Genomic DNA, 23428 nt, shown 5'->3' on the forward strand with positions numbered 1-23428 from the left:
TTGCATTCCAAAGGAATTTTTTTCTAATCGTATTCTGAGAAACATACTTTCAAAAACACTTATGCACTGGGAGCCCACAGATCTTCTTAAATCAAATACTTCATATTCCAGTAACAAGTCTGGACACATCAAATCTGAAAGAATTTCTTCAGGCTTACTAAACCAGCCTATGTGATTTAATTTCCAGCCAAATAGGAATCTTAAATTTTTCAGTTACTGCAGGTAATTCTCGTTCACAGCAAGGAGAGAAGGAAAAACCCAGCAGAGCTTTTGGCACTGAAACATGCCCTTCCACCACCTCCACCACCCGCCAGTAAGGACCATCTCCATAATATACCAAGTAGAATATTTTACCTATGGGGCCTCTGAATCCTGATTGACATTTACTCATTTGGCTCATCTAACGTAGCAGTATAGGCAATTAGGACAAACACCAGCAGAGTGGAAGTTTCATCCCTGTAGAGGTGATTGTACATCCAAGCCTCATGCCACCATGTACGTGGTGTAGGGGGAGGAGAGGCAGGGGACCCCCCCTGTTTTCCCGACAGTGAGGATGGCTCCATGCTGTCCCTGTCCCACTCTTGAGCCCTCAGGGGATTCAGATGAGGATTACAATTTGAGAATCACTGCAATCAGTGATTGTTTTTGTTAAGTGGTCATTCGTTGAGATTGCCGTTATATGTGGGTTTAATTTCCACCAATACCATGAAGAGCAGTTGACTGATCTTCCAATATTCCCATTAGAATATATGCAAACACAGGGAAGATTTGAACTTATCAAAAGTTTTGTGTACAAGGGTGCCTAACGGGACAGTAAGCCCTTAGCATCCCTTTTTCTCATCCGTGGTCCTTACAATAGTTGGTAAGAAAATGTCACTACTTGACTCAGATTTATTTGATCTGTGATGTTACTCGGTTGCCAGGATTTGAGGTGACTCCCAACAGCTGCCTAAAACAAACTTGACCCTGGAACCAGAAATGCATGGGACCAAGACCAGGGACCCTGAGAGAGCCTGAGGTCAGGTCTCAGCTCCGCCATGTTTAAGCCTCAGTTTCCCCAAATGTAGAACAAGAACTACAGTACAATCTTCATCACAGGGAAGTCATCAGAATCAAAGCAATCTAAAGCCTACCGCCTTGCACAAAGCAGCTCTCCATGCAAGATAGTCGTTTTATTATGACCCAACAGAACTGTTCAATCTTAAATACCTCGGAACCTACTTAAGTCTCTGGAAAAGAAAGGCTGCAAACATCTAAATCACTTTCTCTACAAAAGCACCTGATTAATGATTTTTTAAATAAAGGTGACAAAACTACAACCACATTCATTCCTAACAAAGAATCACATGGTAGAAAAACAGTTCATTCTGCACCAAAAGCAGTGTATACAGCATCTAACCACAAACACCCTGATCAAGAGAGAACATTTCAAAATATTTTCTTTAGAGATCCCTAAGCTGTTATGGGGGAAAAGCCAAGGTGCAGTACGGACCTGCGCAGGTTAGTCAAGAATGCGATTGGATGAATTAAAGAAATTACATCTTGGCAGGGCTGAAGTAGGCAGCAGGCATGATTCCAAGTTTCTGCTGGTTGATTCAAATGAGTCCTTCCCCTTCTTTTCTGCAGCCGATAACTTAATATTAAAACACATTTTATATTATAATTAAAAGATCAATAAGCCATAAAGAAAGAAAGCTTTCACTTTAGAATCTTTTAAATAAGCTGTGCGTTGACGTCAATATCATTACCGAATATTGTTTAACAAATGCTCAGGAGATGATGCCTTTAATCTTCATACAGATTTGGGTTTGAGTCCTGGCCTAGCCGTTTCACCAGCTAACGGACCTTCTACTTTGGTCCTCATCCTGTCCATTCTACACCAGTCACAGAATCCTAATCTGTTCCCAAGCAGGCTAAAGACCCTTCCTACCTCAGGACCTTTGCACATGCTGTTCCAGCACTGTTCCCTCCCACCTCATTCCCCATCCCCCACCCAGAGCATCCACGCCCAGCCTGCACCCAGCCCATTCTATTAGTCCTCTGGTCTCAAGTCACTTCTAGGGAAAGCCGTCCTAGCCGATGCTAGATTAGATCTTCCCGTTGCACACTCCTTTTACTCGCTTTAACTCCTGTCACAATTATAACTGCATTGCTCTTGTGTAACTGTCCATTGAATGTCAGTCTACACAACCAGACTACAAGCTCCACGCAGCAGGGATCCTGTCTGTTCACTGCTGTATCTCTAGCACCGAGTGCAGGGTCTAGAGCACAGGGGACAGACAGCATTATACATCTTTTTTTTTTTTTTTAATTTTTGTATTTCACAGAGAGACAGAGAAAACACGCACAAGGAGGGGGAGGGGCAGAGGGAGAGGGAGAAGCAGACCCCCCGCTGAGCAGGGAGCCAGATGCAGGACTCGATCCCAGGACCCTGAGATCATGACCTGAGCCGAAGGCAGACGTTTAACCAACTGAGCCACCCAGGTGCCCCTGAGAGACAGCATTATGAACAGTCCTCTAGGCATTATTTCAAGAAAGAGGGTTATCATCTAATGTCATAGCATTCAGAGGTAAACACAATTTTGGATCAGACGGGTTTTTAGACACACAAGAAAGTCAAATGAGAAAGTAAATTCATTCAACATCTTTCTGGTTTCCAACAGCAGAATCCAATCAAAACTGAAAAACAACTTTGGGCCCTCTGAGTTCAGACAGACAGCTAACTTCATATTCAAAATCCTGGGAATCATTCTTATAAAACCCAATAGCCTAGTATCCTGAAACGGGTATTAAGTAGCATCATGGGTAACAACTCTATCTCCCATCTACTCAATCTGGATGAAAGAAGGAAACAGGCAAACTGGTCTGTTTTCCCTTTGTCCCTATGGCCTGCCTTTGTTCTTCCCACCTTATTTTCACCTGTATTGCAACTGAGAAAAGTCTGAGGGAGGGAGAGAGGCTTCCTGGTCTAAGTTTGACCAGCTGGAGCCAGACAGGTGGGACTAATAATTATTTTTTTAAGATTTTATTTATTTATTTGAGAGAGAGCGAGAGAGAACACGCGTGGGGTGGAGGGGCAGGGAGTGAGGGAGAAGCAGGCTTCCTGCTGAGCAGGGAGCCCGACTCGGGACTCGATTCCAGGACCCTGAGATCACGACCCAAGCTGAAAGCAGACGCTTAACCGACTGAGCCACCCAGGCGCCCGAGGTGGGACTAATAATTAATCATGAACTGCCATCTCCCTTCACGGCACGTTCTTCATCTACCTCCTTCAGCCCTCCATGTTAGCTGTCCTCCCGGGCCCCTCATCTCTTCTCCTGCTTTCCCTTCCTCTCCCGCATTCAGCTCCTGCCAAGATGGGAGACACAGTGAAACAGCAGCTAGAGGGCTGGACCTAAAGCCTCCTAGAGCTACATGATCTTGGAGAAACTGCTGAGCAGGGGGCAGGAAATTAATCTGGAGCCCAGGAAAAGGGGGAGAGGAGTCTGATCATGTCCAGAGATAGACAGCTCAGAGGAAGAAAGAAAAAGCAACTGGATAAAACAAAGTGATTACAGAGATTTCTCCACGATGGCTGCTGGGCCTTCTTCCTCTGAAGCCCTTCCCTCCCACAACCCCGAAGACCGAGAGCGGAGAGCCGGCAGAACCTCACAGGCTGCCGGTCAGGGCCTCTCACTCCTGAGAGAATTTAATCTGATAAAGGAGTCCAGGTTCCTTGTGGTCGGTGAGGTTTTAAGATGCCTTATCTGTTCTTGCTGCCCGACCCGAAGGATGATACTGCTGAAGAGCTGCAGTCAAGCTAATGCATGGATGTGGGAAGATTGGTGGACAAGCACCATGTCATTCAAGAATGAGTGGGTTTTTGTAATGGACACCCTAATTGCTTTCATAAAACCCCAAGATTAGAGCCTCTCTTTAGAATTACTGATATCTAAAAAGGTACTAAAAATTACGACCTCAGGGGGAACTTACCACAGATGAAGTCTGCATATTTATCCCACCCACAAGCTGATCTCTTTTTTTTTGGAACTTGTTTTCTGACTCTCCGCATCCAACCCAGTGGTCTGGAGACTGCTGACATTCCAGACATGCCCACAGAGAAAGCAAGTCCTCACTCCAGAGGGCCTCACAGTCATGTGGAAGAGAAAAGACCCAAACCCACCAAGGCGGTCTTCCCTAGGGAATATTCTGACCCCAGGACTGTGTGTGGACAAGCCCCCAACCCTAATTAAGGATCATTTTTCCCTTTAGAAGCTCTCAAAAGACAAAAGCCGTCCCAGGAAGAACCTCGCTCACTTCCTCCAGACAGACAATAGGCAGCCACCTGCTCAGGGCTTTATTCACCAGCTTCGGAGTTCCTATGTGATGGAGTCACTGCTTCTTGTACCCCGGACGCCAAGGAGGAGAAAGAAACAAAGGAGCCAGGTGGCTCGGGCTGAGGGAGGACTGGGGTGGCTTCTCTCTCACACCCCCACGGTGCAGCCTGGGGCTGGCTGCACCCAAGGTTGCTCCCCATCTCAAGCTGTCTGCAGAGGCAGCTGTCTGAGCCACAACAGGAAAAGGAAGGGACAACAGTCCTTCCTAAGGACGGCCTGGTCTTTTATTCTAAGGGAGCAAAAACTAGTAAACACGAAACACAGCCTGCCTTCAAACACCATGGAGCTTCCTCTACCAGTCAGGTTTGATCTGCCACCAAAAACTCCTTGGCAATTCGGGCAGAGCGGGGGGCCGGAGGCAACTGGCCCGCGGTCACACCCATGGCACGAGGTCAGGGTCTGGATGGGGTACTCCACTCTCTCTGCTGGAAGGTTCTAGAGTAAGAGGCCTGGAAGAAGAACTATCAAAGTGAGCGCGAAGAAGAAATAAAATCACAGAGAAGAAAAGTGGAAAATTCATCGTAGATGCTTTCTTTCCCTCTGTTTTCCTGTGCAGTAAATGGAAAAAGAAAATAAACTTCTTTGAAATTACTGGTGATATTAAAATGAAAAAAAATTTTTATATGATTTCATCTCTAATTTCATGCAATATGTAGCTCTTTAACCAGACTTTAAAATTCTGGCTCTTTATATATTTATGCCTATCTTCCCCCTTCATTTTTATTGCATAAATATAACATGGTCATTACAAAACATTTTAAGATCCTGATCAGAAAAAATTTCAACTAAATTAGTCTAATTCCAAACAAACAAACACTGTTAACACTTTAGGACATCCTTTTCTATTTTTTCGTATGCAAACACAGACATATAAATACATAGTGAGTTGGGGGAGGATCTTTGTTTATAAAAATTTCCTTATAAGACTTTTTTTCCACACCAGTCATGCACATCTGTTTGTTCAAATAAATACAGATTTGTTTGCATTCTCTTTGCAAATGTTCTCAGCAAATACCCCTGCTATTTACGGCTAAAGCAGTCCTAGAAAGCAAATGAGGGCATCTACACATGATGCCAGAGATTGACAGCCTGGAAGTACCAAGTTCGCCTACTGCAATCACAAGATCAGGAATCCTCCATACACCATGGACAGACCTTTAGAAAGCTTCCTGGGTTAGGAACTACAGTAACCCTAACAACGGAGTTTGGACCCTTCACTAGAGAATCACCTGTTGGTTGACTGAAGGGAGAAAAACCCTGAATCATCATTTCCACTGAGGGTCTGCAATAGGGTTTAGAGTGACTGTTGATATTATGCAAGGCTGGGTTATTTACCCATACAAGATATCCTTTCCTCGGGGGAATTACCACCAAGAGTTTTTAGCACACATCATAAGAGGAACTGGCCACACCAGAAGACCAACAGTTTTTCCCCTTTTCCTGCCCTCCACCACTTTCCCCTTTCACAGCATGGGCTGGCTGGCCACAGAAGCTGGAGAGCTACAGTGCGTTTTACTGTTTTGTGGGGTTGGAGACAGAGTTAAGACGTTACAAACGGACACACCAAAGCCACGTGTGTCACCTGTCCTGTGGTACTCAGTGTGCAGGAAGGGAAGTCTCATCAGCCCTATCTCTTTAAATTACATGAAAGACGATTTAATTGAAAGGGGCCTGAAATCCAGCTCTACATCCAGCAATTAATTCAGAAAGGACATGCCCACAACCAAGGCTCATCATGCGTTCAACATGGCCAGTGGCTCATTACCATTACCACCATTTTAAAATGAAGATGCTTCCTGTGCTTAACCCACACAGTCTGGCTGTTTTGAGCACTCTGCCAAAACTTAGTATTAAGCTTGTTTTCATTTCTTTCAGGGGGTTTAGATTCACCCACTGCGGCGGGTAAAATATTTCTGAAAACAGAAAAGACCACTTTGCTCTTCAAACTCACCCTGGACTCTCCACGGCTGTTCTGTGAATTCAGGTATCTCCCCACTGACAGGATGTTGCAATACGTTTTTCTGTCCACTGGACCCAGGATGCTGCCAGCCTCACGTTAGTGGGGCTCACAAGACCTAGCCGGCCACCTTCCGCACCGTGCAGAACCCAGATCATCAGACAAGCAGCCAGCATGTGGATCGTGCTACAGTCCGAGAAGGCTAGAAACGGACAGCGAGAGAGGGAGCTGCTAATTCATTCCTCTCCTCCTCATCGGCCCCAAATGTTTCAACAACAACTGACCCGGGAACACAGACTGGACACTGCTGACATAATGACTTAATGTGTCCCGCGAGGGCTGGGAGAGCTGCTACAACCCTATCTGGTGAGAACCATGTGTCCTCTTTCCTTCCGAAAGCCAGGAGTGAGGCTTGCTTCCAAAGACAAGGAATACTTCCAGTCCTGCTCCACGCCTGATGGTCAAGGGGTTGCTTGACGGACCATGTGTTAAAGCCCTATCACCCTGACAATGAATTACGGGCTACTTTCGATGAGCCGAAGCAACATCCGTCTCTCTGGTGCCAAAACAGATTTTCCTGACCGAACAGTATTAAAATACAGATGTCTTACAAGGTGCCCGGAAACAGAAATGAGGACACAAGAGTACCTTGCATCACAGTGCTGGGGTGGGCCGGGGTGTGTGTGTGAGAAATGGGTACAGGAGAACGGCTGACCAGCTACAACCTGATGAGAAATGGGACATGGCCATGGAGAAAAGAGGAGACAACCACAAATAAGGCTGGAGCGAGGCATAGAAGGACTCCGCTCCCCGGTCCACCTCCCACGCCCTCCTCGTCTCAGGCAAAGACCTGGAAAGGTTCGCCTCCACCAAGGTTTCTCAAGCTTTGTACACCTGGCATTTGGGGCTGGACACGTCTGTGATGTGGGAGCTGTCCTGAGCAGTCAGCAGCGTCCCTGGCCTCTACCCACTAGACGCCAGTAGCCCCCCACCCGCCTTGGTTCAGTTTGTAACCAAAAATGTCTTCACAGATTGCCAAATACCCCCCAACTGAGCAAAACTGCCCCAGACTGAGAACTGCTGATGGACCATCAGCCACCGCGCATGGGGGTGCGTGGGGGTACGGTCCGCAGACCAGACAAGGGCAGCAGCTAAGGGGGCCTACGGGAGCGGCTCACTCCCCCACGGTCCACTCACCGAGCCACACATCCAGGGGCACAGCTTCTTCTCACGCCCGCGAAGGCCAGCAGAAGCACTGCTTTACACACAGTGGCCCGTTCCTCACGTCCCCCCACTCCGCCACCCTCAGCTCTGGGTCCAGCAGGCATCCTGCCCTGGAAACTGTTCCGCCGCGAGATCCAACGCACGACTCCGTTCCCGTGGCTGCACAGGATGGGACGCTTGTAACCATCCCCTCCTTGAAAGGCACCCCTGCAGGTTTCCTCGGACCCCTCTGGACCCGCGTCCTCAAGTTCCTTTGCAGGCTGCTCCTACCCCCAGGCTGCAGGGCCTTTCCCCATCCGTACTCCTAGTTACAGAACTCACCGGGCTTAAAACTCTTCAATGATTTCCCACCACCCTTGAGATCAAGTTTAAAATTTCTTAACGTGGCGGCTAGCCAGGCCGTTTAGGACCTTATCCCCACTCCGCACACCTCCCCCACCCGCCTACCCAAATTCACTCTCCAATTTGAAATCAAACTCAACTCTCTCTCTTGGGTTGTGAACAAAGACGCTCTCCCACCTGCGTCTGGAACAGCACGCCCCTTTCACATTGGCTTCACCTGGCTAACTGCATCTCATACAAGAGGTTTCAGGGCTTGAGCCTCCCTGCCCCCACCCCTACTGTTCCCAGTACTATGTGCCCCTAACAGCCTGTCCTTCCCTTCCCCTAGCGGGGCACTTACTCTGCAGCCAAACATGCCAGACCCCCACCCACACCCCCTACCTATCGGCTTCCGCCTCGTTCATTCCTCCGCACGGTGCTGGCAGGTCCTCTCACTGCTAACCTCAAATTTTTGATGGCTCATCCTCAATAGCGAATACCAGTCCAGGTGCCATGGTGATAGCAAAATATATACATGATGTGGAACGAGCCTCAAGAAAAACATGCAGGCAGGGAAATTATATAACACAAGGTGTTCTACGTACTCAACAGGATGTCTGCAATGGAAAGCAGGAAAGGGGCAGCCTGGGAAAATAGGAAGTTAGGAGATGCAGAATGGAGAAATTATCAGGCCGACGTGGAGACCGTCTGGAACCTCCTGCAAGAGAAGGACTTGGACTCAGGTTCTGAAAGCGGCCAGGGGCACATCGATGGGCACAGAAATTAACCGGAGAGATGTCCAATCTTACAATGATTAACCACTTTTGTCATCAGTTGAGTTTAGCAGGTTTTTTTCACGTGAAAACTTTGTAAGCAGCCCCTCTGCTAATTTTCCAGTGGCACCAAAAACATGACGTCCAACAGGGACTCGCTGGTGGCATGAGAACTACGGGTCACAGATCTAGGCTGACTCTCCCACCATAAAAGCATAAGTAGCAACCAGTCGAAGGCTTGGGATTCCTCAAACATCAGTTTTCTCAAAACAAACATAATTGGACAGAACTACTAATAAACAGGTAGAGTGAAATGTTAACTTCTTGTTACCTCTCCTCACACTTTTGTTACATGACACTGAAAAACTGGAAACATTTCAACCAATACCCTTTACAGGTACCATTCATGAAGCACGTACCCTGCGGGATGTCTTAAAATACACTTTCGCTCAGTGCTCACAGCCATCCTCTGAGGGGAGTTATTATTATGTCTGCTTGACAAATGGGAAACAAGTTCTGAATCGAGAGGAGACAGAATTCTCTGTCAGATCAGACTCCTAGCCCTTTGTTCTGCGCTCTTCTCGACCAACTAACTGACCAAGGGAGAGCCCCCGGTCGCTGAGACCCACCTGTTTGAAGGGACTTTTGCAGGTATCTATAATTAAGTCAGGAATGTTCCAACGTGAACTAGTTGCTGTCATTTTAGTTTTAAAATTAGCTCTGGCCCAAGGCAAAACATGCCTCCTAAGTGCTTCAGATTGTTTTGTCAATCACAGAGTAACCTTTACTAAAAAGCTCTAAGTTTCTTTCCTTCTCCTTCCTGGATGGTGGGGGGATAAAAATCCCAGAAAGCTTAAGACTTCTGCCTCTCCTTTATATGCAACTTTTTACCCCCAAAAAGGGGTCCTAGGCCCCTTGGGCTTTGCACACAGTCTCCTGATCAGTTGTCTGGGAAAAGAAGACATTTACTCTGCACTCGTTACACATCAAACATTTTGCGACACCATGTTTCTTAAATACAATCATATCCTACATTGGGTGCTATGATCACCTCCACTTTACATGTCAGCGAGCAGAGGCTAGGGGAAGTCCAAAGCCTGTGATCTTTCCACTCTGGAGACCATGCTGACTCGGCCACAGTCAGCCTGTCCATGCTGCCCCAACCCCCACCCCCACCCCCACCCCGAGAGCTCTGCTCCGAGACCAAAGAAGACAAAGATCTTAACAAAGATGGCGGGCACTAAGCCCACTAAGGGCAAGATGCTATGAGGAAATAAAGGAGCAGCCCCTCAGAGAAATCACATCTGTTAAAACCACAGCTGAATAAGTGGAAAAGAGAAGCCCGTCCTTCTACAGGTTTCTCAGCCTTGGCACTACTGATGTTTTTGGCTGGATAACCGTTGGTTGTGGGGGCTGCCCCGTACACGTAGGGCGTTCAGCAGCATCCCTGGCCTCAAGCCACCCGATGCTGGGAGCACCCCTCCCCTGAATCGTGACAATCAAAAATATCTCCAGACATTGCCAAATGCCCCCCCAAGGGGCAAAGTCACCACCCTCCCCCACCACCACCACCAAAGCCCCTTGAGAAGCACTTATCTAAAGGAGGTGTGAAAATATACAGTAATAACTGGTCATCTCGGGGCCTTATCTTCCTTGCTGAGGGACCAATTTTCCAGAGTTCTTGTTCTACATACTCAGATGTAAATCAACCACATGCAGAATTTTCATCTTAAAAGAAAAAAAGAGTCCCCTCAAATGACTCGTTCATCAGGAGCTGAGCAGCACTTAAGAGACAGTGTTTACATTCTCCCAGACCTGTGGCTTGTTGAAAACTTAATCTATCCCATCCACGCTTTGATCTTCAAGCAAATTATTTCCTGAGACAAGATTTCACTTGTGAGGACCCTCCAGGCTAACCAGTTATCAGAGCGGAACTGGCATTGAGTTCCAGGTGGCAAGTGGAGAGGGCGCTTCCCAACCCCCCAAAGGGACTCTGCTCAGAAAGACAACCAAATGTCACTGGTGGGGGGGGGGGGGTCTGATTTTCCCATGAAAGCTTAGCTTTGCGTTCAAAGGAGAAAGAGCTTTTGAGGCGGTGGGTCAGTTTTATGCATCAGCACTAGTATTTCTGTTATGGAAGGTTTTTTTGTTGTTGTTCTTGGTTTAGTTTTAGTTTTTCTTAATTTCAAAGTAAAGGGGAAAGTCACACCCAAGTGGTCTCCTTGCCTCTACAGCTTGTTTTCACTTTAAGAGGAAAGGAGGAAGCTTCTAGTCCTCCAAAGGCTCTTGCTCGTCTCGCACCTGTTGTACAAGGTGCGTGCGCTGGCCAGATGCACAGATGAGCCCTGAATAAAAATGCTTCTTGTATCAGCAGCTGCACACTTGGCCAACAGGAATGCTGGCTGCAAACAAAGACCAGAGAGTTAATTTTGCTAAGAATTTATACCGTACTTTGTGTGGCAGGCAGAAGAATGTACCCCCACCACCCCACCAACGATATCCAAGTCCTAATTCCCCAACCTGAGTATGTTATCAAAAAGGACTTGAACATGTGGTTAAAGTTAAGGACCCATGAGCTGAGGAGAGCTGCCTGGGTTATCGTGGTGGGTGCAATGTAATCATGGGAGCTTGAGAGCAGACAGACTTCTCTGGCTATGGTCAGAGATCCACAGATGGGACAGAAGATGAAGTAGCCAGAGAAATCTGAAATGTGAAAGGGACTCAAATCACCATTGGTGGCTTTGAAGATGGAGGAAGTGGGTCTTGAGCCAAGGAATGCAGAGGGCCTCTAGAAGTTGGGACAGTGAAGAAACAGATTCCTCCCCCCCCCCCCACCCAGAACCAGCCCTGCCCCCCCCCGATTTGATTCCCCTGAGTCCTGTGTTGACCTTCTAACCTACAGAGCTGTAAGAGAATATATTTGTGTTGCTCTAAGCATTAAATTTCAGGGTTCTGTCATGGCAGGGATAGAAAACTAACACAGATTTGGTAGCTGGAAGTGGGGTGCTGTTGTAACAAAAACCAAGAAACGTGGCCGTGGCTTTGGAATCAGGCGGCGGGTGGGCCTGGAGGAATTCTGCGGAGCATGGCAGAGAAAGTCTAGACAGCCCTGAACAGACCTGTTAGGAAACATATGGATGCAAAGGAAAGCTCGGGAGGGCGGAAACCTAAATTGCCGTCGAGACTCCTACATTGTCAAGAGCAGAGGAAATCACGAATACTAGCAGTCTAGCATTCGCTGCCTACTGTGGGCTAAGAAAGTGAAGCCCCCAAGTGGGGGAAGGCGCCTGACCACCAGAGGGGCAATCCTGCTGTCCCATCACGTGACCTAGGGCAGACAACGTAGGTGAACCACACTTAGGGATGGCCTCGGCTCCCACCTCACGGGACGACAGGGGTTAATGAGGTCATGCAGGCAGAGCCTTCATACGGTGCCTAGCACAGGGCAGACCCTGGAAAATGGGTGAACAGGAGTGCATCTGAGTGTAGAAAGAAAAATGGCTGGAGAGGAATGCATCTTTCCTTTCTCCCACAGGAAAGCATGTGATGAGTCCTCCCTAGGGAAGACTGAGGGTCTAAGCATAAAAGAAGGGAGGAGAGGCAGACCTGGATGTTCAGGAAGCCAGTGCTACATAAATCAAAGGCAAGATCTGGGAACTCAATGGGGCTATTCCAAAATGCAAGAGACAGATGGACTGAGGCCTGGGGAAGCTGCCCAAGGCAACAGAGAAAAGACAAAAAGGGGGCCGAGTTGTTTCTCTGGGTGACTCTATTACTGGAAACATGCCAAGTGCAGTCTGAGAACACTGGGCAGAGATACTGTGCTCCTCTCAGTGCCAACTTGGACAGGAAGTGATGCGGCTGGGTCCCACGGTCGGGAAGCCAGCAGCAGGGGGGTGACGGGGGCATCCTCAAAGAAAGACATCATTTTTAATTCTCCAGCCTGGCTTCCTACCTCAGCCTCCCCCTCTCCCCCGCCTCCCACCCATCTCCATCCATGAAATTATAATACACAACGACAATTAAAAAGACCACAATTGTTCCTGCAGGGGCACAGCAAAGCCAAATTTTGCAGAAACCCCTAGAATTTTTTACGTAGGAGGAATGACAGGTGTTTTCCTATTGTAAGAATTCTTTAGTTTTGGGGCTTTCGTAAGGTTTCTGGAAGAAGACATCCCAAGGAAAGAAACAAGGCGCCGAAAGCATTTGAATATCCCTTCTGTCTCTTTGCATCTGTACCCTGGCTATAAATTACAGTTGTTCATTCCCCAGGATTCTCAGTCCAGAGTTAAATGTCAGCCAGCAGGCTACTGCATAACTAAGAGGGAGAAAAAGTTACCTTAGGAATGATGAAGATAAAACCAAGTGGTGAGGAATGAAACCGGTCTCCCCTAGTAGGTTGGTTAAGATACATGTCTACTGACACAGTCCTCCTTTTCTGCCTAAGAGTCACATTTTCTTTCTTTCGAGAAAACCTCTTAGCACCTGCAGGGAAGACACCACTTCTTCCGTTCCTTTCTCCTGGTGGTAAAATGCACAGCCCCCCCACCCCCGGCAGTGTGATGAAGGCACGCATGTTTATGAGCCAAGCACATGTACCCACTGAACACAATGATGCTTTCAAAAAAGAACAAGTTTCAAAAGTTCTGCCAACAATCCCATTGTTTTGGATTCACCAACTGGAAAGGCATACATTTCTGCATGACATTTTCTGAATTTTGTCAAGTTGGGTAGATCTAAAGGCTCATTCTTCGCACTCCCACTATTTGTCACTCAGTGCCCTTTCCAAGTAGACCCAGATCGGCAGTTATCAGAGCAGATGCATTATTTGGGTGCACATGACAAAGAACTGGACCTTATCTCTGCCCACACATATTCTCTGCTCCTCAAGCTGCAAGCCTCTGCTAACCCAGGGGGATTAAAAAACAAAAAATAGCAGCAGAGTAAAGGAGCTGGATGGCTTATCCTCTCCACCTTATCTCAGTCCAAATCTATAGAATCCAGGAATGTTGGCAGGTGAATCTCCAGATCCTCCTAAAAGTAGGATGTGGCCCGTGTGCCTAGTGATTTGGTTTGGCTTTTCATCAACATGGGAAGGAGGAGATATGACTCGGAGACAGGAAGATAATGAATCTAGCTAGCTACTGAAAATGAATTCCAGCCTACTGTTTGAAGAGGAAAACAACACGATGGGAGCTGTTCAAAGCTCCCGGGACCTCTGCATCGGCTTCACTCGCTCCCTTCAGGAGCGAGTGATGCCGCCCCAGTTTTGACCAAGCTGGAAGAACCAACCTCTCTTATCTGGCACTTCTTACCAGGATGATCGGACACAACACGATCCGATAAAAATGATTCGCAATTCAAAGAAGTCATACAGTTCAGGATTGGGAGATCCTAACAGTGTTTTCTTGAAGGATAAAAATACACACGTCTAAGACAGTCTATGTTATATGCCTCTTCCGGGGGCATAAGAGTTTTCCTACTTTAAGTACTTAGACTGTGCCAGACACTTTAAATGCCTTGTGCCCTATTTGATCTATTCCTTACACAGAACCAGTAGCAAACTATCTCCATGTGCATTCTTCACTTGAGGAAACCCAGGCTTGGAAATGTTAAACAGCATGCCCAAAGTCACAAATTGGCAGACCCAAACTCCGAACCCAGATTTACGCTCTTACCCCAGGATTAATGCCTAAGATACACCATCATCGGCAACAGACTCCGAGAACAGCAAGGCCTCTCCAAATTGCCCTGGGGGCTCAACAAATTTTACTGACAAAATTAACGATGATCTCCCTTTTTCAACCACCTTTGCTCCTGCATGTGAAAACCTCACACACCCAGCTTTGCCTCTGTCTGACAAGAAGTCACAATCTCTCCCTGGAGCTGGCTTCAAAGCAAAGCAAATATTCCAAAGTGCCTTCCTCTTGAAAGAGTCACCCACCGGGCTCCAATTCCAAAATCGTTCTGACCCGCGACCGCACGGTGCTCGATGCGTTACCTTCCAGGACTTACTCAGCCTCCGACCACAGCCACCTCCCAGCTCCCTCCTGCAGCTGTGTATACACGGCTGATCATCCCACAACGGCGAGGTCGCTTTCTGGCCAAGAGATAAGAAAACTCACGGTTGATGGAGACGCTACCGTTGGTAAGGGAATCTCTCGTCTCCTCCAGAAATCTGGAAGCACATTTCTTCCTAATAAAGTCAGACAGTTTTATCCACTTTCCACATGTTCCAAAACGAGTGATTAAGACCGTCCCAAGCTTAACCAGCAAATTGTACACTGATGCCAAGTAGCTTAGTGAAGACTTTCTAATAAGAAAGGTATCGGAGGTAAAAATCCAAACATTAAAAAAAGTATAAAGTAGAAGTGGTTGCCTGGGAGCAGGAGGAGGGGGAAATGGGGAGTTAGTGTTTAATGGGGATGGAGTTTCTGTCTGGGAAGATGAAAAAGTTCTGGAGATAGAGAGTGGGGATGCTTGCACAGCAATGTGAATATACTTAATGCCACTGAAATGTATACTTAAACATGGTGAAAATGGGGAAACACAAACCAAACGCACACGGACATTCAAGTGAATGCTTCTTTTTGAAACCTCTCACTTACAAAGGGAAAGGAGGCCCTAGCACCTTCCAAAGCAAACCACTGAAACATCCTGGGCCCACTGTAGGCGCTATATGGAAAAACTGAAACGTGAGTTTTAGGCCCAGAGCTCCTAAAAAAAAAAAAAAAAAAAAAAAAAAATGATGAATCTCCTGAATATTTTTACTCTGCATATACTGTATGTTTAGGTGAAGCCAAAATCCCCTTCGAGTCCTCTGAGGAAAGGACTGACCGCTCACTGTATTTGTATGTTGAAGTCTTAACCCCCAAAGTGATGGTATCTGGAGATGAAACCTTTGCGAGGTAACTGGGTTGAGATGAGGTCATGAGGGATCAGTGCTCCTAGAAGAAGAAGAAGAGCGACCAGGGCTCTTCCTCTCCCCACACACAAGGACAGAGCAAGAAGCACCAGCCAGGAAGTACACTCACACTCACTCTCACCAGAACCCACCCATGCAGCACCTTGATCTTGCACTTCAGCTTCCACCACTGCGAGAAGTAACAGGGCTGTTAAGCCATCCAGTCTGGGTACTTTGTTACGGCAGCCCGAGCTAAGACAGGTCTCCTCTTTATTATATCTGTGCTCGCACTCACATTGAGTTCATGGTTTAAATTCATTACCATCGGGAGGAAAACAGTTCCTAAAGTGACTCACTCGTGCACAGGCACTTTGGGCACCACGGCTAAGGTGGGCACCCAGATGAGCTCTCTTCTCTTGCTTGGTGTCACGATACAATATGGCAACAGCCTGGCTCACACAGACAAATACTCGGAGACGTGGAAACTATTTCTTCCACGTTCTGAGGTTTTTCAGAGTAAGGCCGGAGACAGATGCCAAAAGGCTGTCACGACTCAGAATGAAATGGTCTCTGGTTCACTGCAGTCTCTTTTTGTCATCTCAAATAAAGGCTCTGCACTAGGAAAATCACCAAGGCTGCTGATACTGGATTTTCAACACCTGAGAATGAACCAAGTTGCATCTCAAATGTCTCGGAGTCCCCACCACCAAGCCTCTTCACCCAACTCTCCAACTTCAGAGTTTTGCTTTGTGATTACTGACCTATTTAATCATGTTTAATCTTCCCTCAAGACTAAACGCTCTAACTTGTAAACCAATCTTGATCCCAAAAGTGAATAATTAAGTACTTTTAACCTGTTTTGGTATCTTGTTTCACCCCACTGGAAAACAACAAAAATAGTAAGCCTCACATTAGCAAACTCTGAGCTGAACCAACCTAGGTCAGTGTACCTCTGAGTTACATAAAATGCTGATTGGTTTCCTTTAAATTTTGCATAATTCACCTTTAAATGCCACTGCAAAATTGGTAGTAAATGTCCACAATAACAATAAAATAAATAAAATAAAAACCTAATCCTCCCTAATATCAAAACAGATTAGAAAATCCTTAATAATGAGAAGTGTCACAGTTAAAACATGAATAGCAAGGCTGATCAACAGAACAGAAATGTCAAGAAATGGACACACAAGCATGCGGGATTTAATATATGATAAAGGTGGCATTTCCTATCAAAGGAGGTAAATGGATTATTAAGTAAAAGGTTGTGAAAACCAGCAGCCATCTAAAAAAAAGGATACAGGGATCCCTACATTGTAAAATAAATTCAAGATGGATGAATAATATAAAAATAAAAACTGAAAGCAAAGAAGTAACAAAAGCAGCCCTGGACAATTAAAAAAAAAAAATTTAGAGTAAGGATGGCCTTTTTCTCTTTATGGTATTAAATTCAAAGGCCTTAAAATAGGCAGCTGATAAAATTGTCTACATGGAGAAATGTAACATAATCCAAGTCAAAAGATGAACAGTACACTAGGAACATCTCCAACTCTCATCACACATAAGGGGCTCATTTCCCTTGGATATAAAGTGACACAAATTGGTCCCTAACAGCCCAATAGCAAAGGACAAAAGAGTCCACAGGAAGGTAAATACAAAGGGCTCCTATGGACTGACTCATGAAGGGACACTCAACCTCCTAAGTGAAATGCAAATTAAAACCACATGAGATACTGTTTTTCACTTATCACATTGGCAAAGATGAACAAGTTTCATAACATACCATGTTGGCAAGGATGTGAACAAACAGGGACTTGTGCACCTTGCTGGTGAGAGTATATATATTAGCACAGCTTCTATGGAAGACATTTGGGCAAAATCTACTCCAAGTACAAATGCCATGTATCCTTTCACCTGGCGATCCCATAGTTAGGATTTTATCATACGTAAGCAAAATAACCCACATGCAAAGTTATCTCTTGCAGCACTGTTGCAAATATCAAAATCAAAAGGAAACCTATCTAACAAAATAGAGTACCTGTAAGAAGAAAATATTATGTTGCTCTGTTTAAAACTATAAAAATGTAAGAAAAACTCTACCTATATAGAGGAATTTCAAGATGTTAGGTTAAATGAAAAGAGCAAGGTGCATAACAATACATGAAGTATGTTATTTGGGATTTTAAAAGGGGAAAGAATATGACAATACACACACACATACTGTTTTATTTAGTGTTTCTTACTTATGAGTATCTTTAGAAGCAAGAACACTGATTGCCTATGAGGAAGGAATAGGAAAGGAGAAGAGGGGTCGGATGATTTTTACCTACATAGTGAAGCACAATTGACCATACAACTTAGCTCCTGGCATCCTGGTAGCCAGAGCAAAAAAGGAAATACGATGAGTTACACAACTTTCATAACTGGGGGAAAAAAGTAAAAGTCCCTGTTCATCAGGGAAATAGATGGTTTTATTTCATAACATTAACCAAAGCATACGCTTCCTTATAGGAGGGACTGTGAAGGGCGCAGTGAACCCTTATTAGCAGCTCACTGGACAACAAATATCTATGAAGCACTTTCTATGTTTCCAGGCTCTGTTCTAAGAGTTTGGGATACGTGAGCCAACAAACCAGATCAAGAGCCCTACCCGGGGAAGTCCATATTCTGCCGGGGTAGACGGACAATAAACATAATAGGTGAGTTACATAATATGCTATTATGCTATGGGAAAAAGGACAAGGAAGGACTCAGGGGGATGAAGGGTGGCAGGAGGAGGCTGATTTCAATTCTGAATCAACAGTCAAGGTACTGCGATCAACAGTCAAGGTACCTGACATGGGGGCAAGCACTCAGCATGAGCAGGGATGGGGATGAGAGCACTGGAGGGGGAGAAGCAGCCAGCGCCCAGGGGAAGCACACAGGCAAGTTTGAGGAAGACCAAGGAGGCCAGTGCTCTCAAGCAAGGGAGGGGGGCGGGTACAGGAGAGGAAGTTATATAATACCCAGGGTCCAGGTCAAAAGAGTCCCAGAGTTCACTGTAAAAACTTTTCCTCTTCTGCAAACAGGAAGCCAACAGAGGGTTTGAGCAGAGAAGAGCCATCATCTGACCTTTGTTTTTAAAGAACCACTGCTGAGAATGGATCGCAAGGACAGAAACAGGGAGACCAGTTCCGAGGCTGTTGCAGTAATCCAAGTGAGAGAGTGGACGATGGAAATGGGGAAGAGGAAGCTTCTGGGTAAATTCCTAAGATAGAATCAGCAGGATTTGCTAATGGATTGGAGTGGGAAAGAAAAGAAAGTGAAGATGAACACATAGTTTTAGGGTCTTGCCAACAATGGAAATAGGAAAGGCTGTGGGAAAAACAAGTTTGGGGATAAAGCAGGAATTCTGTTCTGGCCACACTGAGGTGGCCACAGGAGTCATCCAGGTGGAGACAGGAGGACGTAGTTGGACATACAAGCATGGAGCTGAGGAAAGAAGTCAGAGCTAGAGAAATAAATGTGAGACTCAGCAGAATATTAATAGTACCTGAAGCCATGAGATTAGACGACATCACTGAGGGAGTGAGAGTCTACAGAAAAGATCAAGGACTGAGCCCTATGGCCCTCCAAAAATCAAGGAGACGAAGAACCAGCAAAGGAAAGTGAAAAGGAATGGCCAGTGAGCAAGGAGAAGAACGAGCAAGTGTACAAAAACTTGAATATGAACATGCTTTCTACTGTCCATCAATAACAGCAAAGGGCATGAAGGCAAAGTTCAGGGAAAGCACTTCTTCGAGAAGCTACAGCACAGCAGGCCAGGTGTTTAGCTTCTGGCCAATTCTGGCTTGATTACCAAGAGCCGTCAGCACCGAAGGAGGGTAGTGAAGGGAAAGCCAGAGCAGGTCATAGGCTAGAGGTTAGGAGAGCACAGACGGGCACACACTCCTGGCCCGAGGAGTGTGTCAGAGTTTGCAGAGTGACCTGGGTCAGATGCCAACGTAGCTCATTGGAAAATACGAACTCCAAACCCAAAGTCAGCGTGCAGTCCCTTCCTGAGCTGTTCCTGCCCACGTGCCCATCAAACCACTGCCTCCTGCCAGTTTAATCCCACTCAGTCCTGGGCCTGCACCGTAGACCCCATGGCACACCACGAGCCCCTTCTTCATTAGTGAAAGGGCCCCGACAGAGTCTCTTGCCTAGACTCTGAGTAGAAGGGCCAGAGACCCCAGCGACCCCTGAGCGTGCACACCTGTTAGTGAGAATAACAAGGGAGACAAAGGGCACAGAAAGGGGGCTACTCGGCTTTCCTCCTCTCTCTGCACACTTCATATACATTTTAAGGGCCTCTTAAAATGTCTGAATGCACCAAGTAAGCATACTCTAAGTATTTGTATCTAACCTCATTCCAAAAAGGGCTTCAGGCAACTTTCCAAATTAGCCTGAACTATATTTACCTTAATTTTAAAAACAGAAGAAAAACATCAAATGCAGAACAAGGGAAAATATAATGGAATAGTAAACAACGTCTAAAATAGTTAGGGAAAATGACAATCATGAAGCTGTACATGATTGTTTAACAGTAGGATACACATTTGGCCAAAGCAATAAGGAAATCACGGTCTCATACGAGATTCGTATCATTCAGTAAATCAAAATCTTCCAATATTAGGGCCTAGGGGAACTTTTCTAATGCCTCCTCATAAAAGGGCCCCTGAGAGACATGAAAGAGATGCACTGTGTTAGGGCTTCCTGTGGCCATTCCTTAAACCATTTCCTATCCTTCAATAACGCAAGCTCAGAATATAACACATGCCAACTTGATAAGAGAAATTAGAGGAAAAGGAAAAGCAGCATCACAACTACCCAATATTTGGATGGGACTGGTGTGTAAAATCCTTTAGAATTTCATAAATGGACACTATTTCTCAAAAACAAGTTTTCCTTTATACTTGGGACCGATTAAGTGTTACCCATTAAGGACTGCTCTACTTACCTTAAAAGCCAACCAATTATAGTTAATGATACTAACCCAACCTCCCACCCGCCTCCCCTCTAGAACCCTCAGTTTGTTTTTCAGAGTCCATCGTCTCTCATGGTTCGTCTAACCCTCTGATTTTTTCTTAACATATATTGCATTATTTGTTTCAGAGGTACAGATCTGAGATTCAACAGTCTTGCACAATTCACAGCGCTTACCAGAGCACATACCCTCCCCAGGGTCTATCACCCAGTCATCCCATCCCTCCCACCCCACCCCCCACTCCAGCAACCCTCAGTTTGTTTCCTGAGATTAAGAATTCCTCATATCAGTGAGCTCATATGATACACGTCTTTCTCTGTTTGACTTATTTCGCTCAGCATAATACCCTCCAGTTCCATCCACGTCGTTGCAAATGGCAAGATCTCATTCCTTTTGATGGCTGCATAATATTCCATTGTATATATATACCACCTCTTCTTTATCCATTCATCTGTCGATGGACATCTTGGCTCTTTCCACAGTTTGGCTATTGTGGACATTGCTGCTATAAACATCGGGGTGCACGTACCCTTTCGGATCCCTACTTTTCTATCTTTGGGGTAAATACCCAGTAGTGCAATTGCTGGATCATATGGTAGCTCTATTTTCAACTTCTTGAGGAACCTCCTAATACTGTTTTCCAGAGTGGCTGCACCAGCTTGCATTCCCACCAACAGTGTAGGAGGGTTCCCCTTTCTCCGCATCCCCGCCAACATCTGTCATTTCCTGACTTGTTAATTTTAGCCATTCTGACTGGTGTGAGGTCGAATACCATATGATTTCATTCATATGACAGATGGTTACCCAAGGGGAGGTGAGCAGAGCGATGGGTGAAAGAGGTGATGGGGACTAAAAAGTATATTTATCATGACGAGCACTTAAGTCATGTATAGGATTGTTGAATCCCTATATTGTCCACCTGAGACTATTCTAACACTGTATGTTAGCTAATTAGAATTAAAATAAAAAACTCTAATAAAAAAATAGAAGTTCTCATCACAATGAAAAAAAATTTGTAACTATGTGTGGTGATGGATGTTAACTAGACTTATTGTGGTGATCATTTTGCAAAATATGCAAATATTGAATCATTACATTATAAAGCTAAAGTTAACATAATGTTTATGTCAATTATATCTGTTTTTTAAAAATCAGCCAATCAGAAGAAATCTCAGCATTCTTATAAAAATTACAGAAACTAAGGATACCTGGGTGGCTCAGTTGGTTAAGCAGCTGACTCTTGATTTAGGCTCAGGTCATGATCTCAGGGTCATGAGACTGAGCTCCCCGTGTGACTCTGTGCTCACCAGAGATCCTCTCACTCTCTCCCTCACCTTCTGGCCCTCCCCCCACTCATGCACACACTCTAAAGTAAATAAATCTCTTTATTTTATTTTAATTCAGTTAATTAACATATAGTGTATTTTTGCTTCAGAGGTAGAGGTCAGGGATTCATCAGTTGCATACAACAGCCAGCGCTCATTACTTCAAGTGTCCTCCTTAATGCCCATCACCCAGTTACCCCTTCCCCCACCCACCTCCCCTCCAGCGACACTGTTTGTTTCCTATAGTTAAGAGTCTCTTACGGTTTGACGAAATCAGAGAGGGAGACAAATCATAATAGCCTCTTAACTATAGGAAATAAATCTTAAAAAAAAATAAAGAAAGAAATTATGCAAGACTCTTTCCTAAACAGATGGTCCCCACTCCACAAAAGGCTGTGAGGGTGAAACTCTAAGAATAGCCAAGATTCCCTGTTTGCCCCCCAAAAAGGGTTCTGAATCTCCCCAACATGCATACGGGAGAATAACCACTCAAGGCACTGAAGTTTTATACCTCACAGTAAGTACAATTGCAATTTGCCATCTTTCTTCAAAGGGTTCTGATTTTGTCCATTGTCAACACTAAGACAGAAATTCCCCAGTAAGGATATTAGCAACAGCTCAGCAATTTCACTTTTGAAAGAAAAATACCAGGACAGATTCACTAAGCCCTAATAAATTTTAGTTTTTCCAAAAGGCTCATCTCTATCATTCTCTTTACAGTGTCATCCACCTTTGAGTGGCTGCCAAAACCATATTAACTCAGGCAATTAAACAAAAGACAATCGACCAATAAGACAGCAATAACACATAGAAAATCAAGAAACAAAGGTCAAGAGAGTAAGAAGAGTAACTTCCTGTTTAAATTCAGATCTAGACCCTTAAGAAAAAATGAGTGGAAAGTTACCAAACTGTGGGTACAGCTCTGCAACTCATAAAAGATTAATCAGTCCTGTATAAAAATAAGACCTGTTTTCCATATGTAGGCAGATTTCTGAAGCATAACTTTTTCAAAACAACCCCCAAAATACAGATGTAATCAATCTAAATGCTGGTTCTGATTCAGCATACAGGCCCTTAAACCTCTTAGAATTAAATATAGTTCTTCATTGTGGCAGACTATGTTGTTTCAATTATCTGCAGCCCTCCCTATAAAAGGAATAGACTTCCCATTTTCATGTGACTTGTAGTGTCTCCCGATGGAAGAATTAATTACATTTCCCTACCCTGCTGTTGGTCGGCTTAGCCATGTGACTTGCCATAGTCCACTGAATGCGAGAAGTCACATATAAACAGGAGCCTTAACAGCCACGAATGGACTGGTCATTCCCTTTCTCACCCTCTGCCATCTCCCAGAGAGGGGTGGCTCGTTCAACCCGGATCTGGAGCTAGACTAGAGAAGACCTCTGGAGTAGAACTGCAGCTGCCGCGTAATGTGAACCAGAAATTAAAATGTTGTTTTAGGTCACTGAGCATCATGTAGCCTAAGGTGAGAGATGAAGCCATCACTTCTTTTTTAAAAAAAATGTTTTAATGATCAATGGAATAA

General features: G+C 45.4%; 1 protein-coding gene across 6 annotated transcripts in view; it reads right to left on the reverse strand.

Moving 5' to 3' along the window:
- KANK1 (KN motif and ankyrin repeat domains 1) overlaps positions 1 to 23428 on the reverse strand; it is a 200954-nt gene that overhangs the window by 162212 nt on the left and 15314 nt on the right. The window contains exon 1 of one of the 6 annotated variants that reach the window (XM_032427653.1): positions 7531 to 7720. The exons of 4 other annotated variants lie outside the window; for them this stretch is intronic. The gene's annotated coding sequence lies outside the window, so the exon portion shown is untranslated. Of the gene's footprint in view, positions 1 to 6327; positions 7166 to 7530; positions 7721 to 23428 lie in introns of those variants that run through there. One more of the 6 variants, XM_032427652.1, reaches the window with a different exon arrangement.

Source organism: Phoca vitulina, unplaced genomic scaffold (assembly GCF_004348235.1).
Source record: "Phoca vitulina isolate PV1807 unplaced genomic scaffold, GSC_HSeal_1.0 scaffold37, whole genome shotgun sequence".
NCBI classification, from domain to species: domain Eukaryota; kingdom Metazoa; phylum Chordata; class Mammalia; order Carnivora; family Phocidae; genus Phoca; species Phoca vitulina.